The sequence below is a fragment of the Haliaeetus leucocephalus genome, unplaced genomic scaffold (assembly GCF_000737465.1).
Source record: "Haliaeetus leucocephalus isolate CR32 unplaced genomic scaffold, Haliaeetus_leucocephalus-4.0 Scaffold273, whole genome shotgun sequence".
NCBI lineage: Eukaryota > Metazoa > Chordata > Aves > Accipitriformes > Accipitridae > Haliaeetus > Haliaeetus leucocephalus.
In genome coordinates, this window is record NW_010972709.1 from 10,888,060 (window position 1) to 10,893,935 (window position 5,876).

The 5,876-nt window shown below is 50.6% G+C and overlaps 1 protein-coding gene across 1 annotated transcript in view; it reads left to right on the plus strand.

Annotated features, from left to right (window-relative positions):
• TP53RK (TP53 regulating kinase) overlaps positions 1-5,876 on the plus strand; it is an 8,252-nt gene that overhangs the window by 1,244 nt on the left and 1,132 nt on the right. The window lies entirely within an intron of this gene.

The window sequence follows — 5,876 nt, forward strand, 5'->3', positions numbered from 1 at the left end:
GAGCCGGGGAAGGACGGGACGGGGAGGGGGGGGGGGTCCCCCGGGCCGGCCGGCTGCCCGGCCGCCTGCGGGAGGGCACCGACGGCCCCGGGGAGCCGGTGCAAAGGGCCGGGGAGAAGGAGCCTCGCCCCGGGGTGATGAATGAGTCGCTCCCGCCCGCCGCACCGTAACCCGGGGCTGGGCTCCGTGTAGCCCGGGTTTGCCGGCGCAGGGTGGCCGGGGACATGTTACCGCGGGTGTATTGCTAACTGGTCTAGAAAGGAGGATGTGGCAGGGTCTGGCTTTGGTCGCTGGAATGACAGGTCTGTCCCCAGTCTGTCTCACTTGAGCAGGAATAGGAATCTCCTCTCCTCACTGACTGCAGACCCTCCCGAACGCAGAGCTTCACTCTTACAGACTAGAAAGCCTCTACAAAGCCCACAAGAGATTGACTGTTTATTATAGTTTTTAGGTAGCTCGGCTGGAAAGCCAAAGAAAGCCTGCTAGGAATGGAGTGACCGTTTCAAAGCTGAAAAGAAAAAAAAAAAAGAGCAGCATGACTGAGTTTGCACTCTTACCTTTCTCTGCTGTGGGAAAGAAAGGATCAGTCTCTGGAGCTTATCTCCTTCCCCCTGCACAGTGCTTCATTAGGCAAAGCATTTCACTATTCAACTTCGCTTGCAATTAACATTCTTTTTCTGCTGAGTGAAACAGAAACCTTCCTGCTAGCTACTGCATAATGGACGCTGGGACTTGCACTTGGGTGCAAGATTTTTTTTCTGGCTTTGAGGCTAAATTCATGCATCCCAAAGTCCAGTTTGTAAAACAAGGATTTTACAAAACTTGCTATGCCTAGAAGTGCTTTCAAAACTCTTTAGCACAATGTAAACGTTCTCCCTCAGTGCTGTTCATGCAAACTGCAGTTGCTGGGCATGTTGCGCTGTGGTGAAGTACATGCGACGTTCAGAAGTTTGCAATAACCCAGCTGGTGTGGGGACCAGCGTGGGGAAGATGTGCTGTCACAAGCTCGGGGGTGCGCTTGCACAGCCTTCCCAGAGCCGTGCCATGGGGACTGCCGCTGAAGGGCAAGTGCAAATGACCATAAACCTGCATTGTGAGCTGGTATGTGACTGCAGGTAATATTTCATTTAATCACACAGTTATAACAACACAAGCTCCAGTCCAGCGCTCTGTGGAGCCTGTGCTGGTAAAGCTCTTTGCTACAGTACAGGGTCGGGTTGGGGAAGGTCTGCAGCAGTGCCCATGGTGCCTGTGGTGCAGGCACACCCGTCTGACACAGGTAAAAGTAAACAGGTTGGGTGAAGACTGAGGAACACGTGATATTTTTTTGAAAGAGCTTTTTCAGTCATTCCACATGTTAACTTAATGGACCATTCAAGAGAAATATTTAAAGAATCATTATTCTTCTAAGTAGGGGGATACATGTCGTGTCTCTGCTCTGCAGACCAGTGGTGCCAACTGTTTTTTTGCTCCAACTCATAGTTTTGAATGCTTGAGATGGGCAAGACTGGATCATGCATATTCTTTCAGCCTTAGCCTGTTGGGTATCTGGCCTGCAATATGGGCAGCAGTTGATCAAAGGTTTTGGTTTTCTTTCTTCTCAAAGTCATAGTGAATATTAAAAGTGTTTCAAATCATCTACCTGGTTTATAGATTAAATAAATGCTTCCATTCATAAGCTCTAATTTCAATGGAAATACAGTATGTAAAAATACCTCTTCTAAAACCTTGCATCTGACACAAACTGACAGCTGCACAGGGTTCACACACGCAGTGAAGAATGGCTTCAAACACTGGCACCAGCCAACAGAAACCAACGGTGCTCACGGAAGGAGCTTTTCAGTAGGATTTGCAATTCATATTAAAGTAGTTGAAATAGCTCTGAAATCACAACCAGCTCTCAGGACACTCAGAGGGAGAAATGACTGCAATTTTCTCTCTTCCCCAAGACCTTGCATATGAGGCCAGTTCATGGTGGGCAGCAGGCACTACAGCTCTGTGTCTGGGCTCATAATCCAAGTCTTGGGAATACAGGGGTATGCTGAGGGTACAGTGTGATCTTGCCTGCGATCTTTGGCCCCTGCAGCTTCTCCCCAGAGCTTAAGCCTATACATTTTGGGTGCATTGTGTTATGAACTGGGGGGAGACATCACCCACGCAAGATTCCCCACTATGGCAGGCAGAGAAGCGGAGGCGAGCTACAGTCCTCAGCAGCCACTGGGCAAACCCACTCTTGGCTACATGATCTGCAATTCACCTCAACAACTCCTTCCTTCACAAATGATTTCAGCGTGAGAAAGAAGAAATGATATTCTTCTCCATGGTCACTCAGCATTCGTTTACCTGCCACCCTGCCATTTTCTGGAGACTTCCTGTTCCCTGGCAGGGCAATAAACATTATTAGTACAGACAGCAAGGAGGCGAGGTCCTGGGGTGTATAAGCAGAGCTTTATGGTATGTTTACAAAAGGCAGCCAGAAAGATGACATCAGTATGTACAGAAATGCAGCCCCCGCACCGGCGCTGTGCGTGACTGGGGGTTACGGTCCTCTGAAGAAAATGTGAAAACCTGCTGTGAAGTACAGCAGGGATAATTCTTCCTTTGCGGTTTTCTTTTTTTTTTTTCTTTTTCCTTTGCAGTTTTAAAAGCGCATCTTTCTTAACATGCCATTTGTAGTTAATGAGTATTCTGGGCCTGTTGAAGTCAGGAGCTTTGTCCCTAAGCTCCACATGAGAAGGTCTGGAGGGGTTGGATCCATCGGGACTGGCTCATGCTTCATCTCTGCTGGCATGTTTCTAGCCTTGCTCCCTTCTGCAATGCTTTTTTCCTCCTCTCGAGACCGTGTGTCTTGGCAGTGCCATTTCCCCATCTGATCCTTATCCTGCTCTTGGCTGCTGAACTTGTGGGGTGCGAGGGTGCGTTCCTGCTTCGCAGCCGAACAACACATCTCCAGGGCTGAGCCGCAGGAATGTGCTTCCTGACGAGCTCAGCGTCTGAAACAGCAGCCTGTGTTTGGTAACACAACGCGGCTGTGAATACTGAAAATGTTACTCTCTACCTCTGGGCTGGAGCAGCTAAAACAGGCTTTAAAATCACAAATTAAAATACAAATACAGGAGGAGAAAGAAGTTCATTCTGGAAAAAGGAAGACACGGTGTTCCGCAATGCTCATCACACACTCGAGCACATTTTCTCTAATGATGATTGACCCTTAGGAAGAGATTCAGGGGACCAAACTGGCCAAGCTCAGTTCAGTTATTGGTGAAAATTATAATCCATGAGCAGACGCCAGTGTTACAGCTGGCTGGGATGGAGCCAGCTCGCCAGGCACCTGCATTTATTGCGTGCTCGTTTACAGCCCACAGAACTTTCTCCTTATGACGCCAGGCTGCATGCATTTTCTTTTATGTTATCCTAACCCCGGGGGGGTTCACTGGCAATGCCAGTCAGTACTGGTGGTCGCCCCATGGGTCCTGTTTCCTGCACATTTTAGGGGTGCCTCCAGCATAGCAGCCTGCGGCAATCCAGGGTGCTCCCCTGCGTCCCTGCGCCCCTCTGATGGGTGGCCGGTCCCTACAGCCTGCCCTGCCCGTAGCATCCTCTTGCTGGGGGAACTGGCCAAGATCCATAATTCTGAGCTGCAAGGGGAGTCGGAGCTGTGAATTCGCACACGGGACGGTTTATCCCTGTGCCCACCCTTTGCAGGTTGAGGACGCAACCTTAGAGCCTAGAAGTGTCTTAGCTGGGTGCGAGGAGTCACCTGAGCCCTGATGTAGCCCAAATTCAGCTCTTTTCCAGTCTGTCCACCTCTGAGGATGGCAGCCTCCATCCTTAAATAAGCTGGGGAGGGTGGGTGAGGGGAGAGCTGCCCGCAGCGCTGCAGCCTGCCTGATGCCGAGGGATCGGCAGCACAGTGGGGAGCAGCCCATGGGATCTGCCTTGGTTTCCATTAGCTTGGTTTGCTGTGCTGCAATTTTTAACTCTATTACATGTTTTGTAAAAGGAGAGTTTATAAATGCTTGTCACCAGGAGAACAAAGTTACATAATTAAACAATTTACCAGAGAGTCTGTGGCTTTAGTGCAGTTCTCTGGGGTGATTCAATATTCCAATAAAAATACTGGGTGATACCATAAATATTGTAAAAGCCTCCAGATGGTTTCCAAGGGCTATGTCAACTGTTTATTGCATTCAAAGAGAAAAGAATAAGTGAAATCACAGGAAAGATAAAATTTAAATAAATAAAATAATGGGAAAAATAAAGCAAAAATATTTTCTTTCGTATTTTGAAAGCTCTGGAGGATGTTTTTGGCCAGCATGAGAGAAGACCATCATATTTACGAGAATAATGAACCGAGGGCCTCTGTGTGCACTTGCTTATAGGTCATATATGTATGTCTGCGGGGGCTGTGCAAAGATGCTTAGATAAAATCTGTCCACAACACGGGGTAAACCTCTTCATTTATTTGATTGTTTGTGGCATTTGCGAATTCCAGCAACAGAGCCCAGGAATGCTTCTCTTTCCCTGGCCAAGCTGTCAGGCTCCTGCAGCCCTGCCATGGTGAGGGCAGCTGAAGGAGGATGCCACAAGTGGGCAGAATTGTGGGATGGATTACCCGTATCATTGAAAACTTGGGAAGGTTGTTTAAAAGTTGTTACTGAAGCAAGATAAATATTTGCCGGGCATGATCCCACCGTGTAATGACAAGTAAGCTGTATGGAATGTGTTAATAAAATATAAATGTTCTGAAAAGGAAACAAATGTTGTGGATGAGAAAACAAGGACAAAACGGACTTGTGGGACCTCCAAAGGCAACAATTGAAAACATATTTACACGGACTGGGCTGAAGTGTCTTGTATCTATCTTCTGAGGAACATAAATTGCAGTGTGTGCAGATCACCCAGTAGAGTAGTAGGTTTTCAGTCTGCCATAAAACCCCAAATACTGCTTGCAACATAATGAGGTTTATCCATCTTTTACTAACGCGGAGATGTGGGGCTCAGCTGCTGGAGAAACGGGGTGGCCGCATGAGTGGCCTGTGCCAGCACCTGGGGCAGAAGCTTTGGTGCTGCCCAGCGCGGGGACCCGAGGTCACACCATGTCCCGTTGCAGGCTGGCGATCACCTGTAGCCTCCCCAGCCACAAACTGGGCAGCTGCAGTGGATCTGCACGGGCTCCAGTGAAGGCTTTTGGCACACAGAGCGCCAAGAGCCAGTGGTGCTGCCCTGGTGGTGCTGCCCTGGGGGTGCTGGGGCATCCTGGTGGTGATGCTCTGGGGGTGCTGGGGCATCCTGGTGGAGATGCTCTGGGGGTGCTGGGGCATCCTGGTGGAGATGCTCCAGGGGTGCTGTCCCAGGGGCAGTGCCCTGCCAGGCAGCTCTGAGATGGTGCTGGCGGCACCTTGGGGGGACCAGAAGACCCCACTTGTGGCCTTGGGAAGATGGACATCCAGCAGCTTGCTTGCAGGCCCCGGGGGCAGCTGCGGGTCTTACTCTTGCGCTGGCAGAAACACAGGAAAATGCCCCGGCAGGGGAAGGCTCTGGCATGAGTCCTACCATCCTGCAGCTACTTGGTATCCCACAGCAGAGGTGGGCATAGAGCAGCAGGACTTATGGGGGAAGCACAAATAAGGGTTTTGGAAGGGGCAGCACCGGGAACAACAAGAACGAGGAGGTGGGGGCGCCGGGCGCGCTATAGCGAGGGCGCCAGGGAGCGGTACAAGCGGGGGGGTGGAGCTCGGGCAGTTCGTAGGTTTCCGTCAGGGGCTACCGAAGATTGCCGAAGCGGAGGGGCGACGCGCATGCGCTCTGTGGCGGCGCCTCCTTGTGATGGCGGCGGCAGAAACGGAGGCGGGCGGCCTGCGCTCTGGCATGGC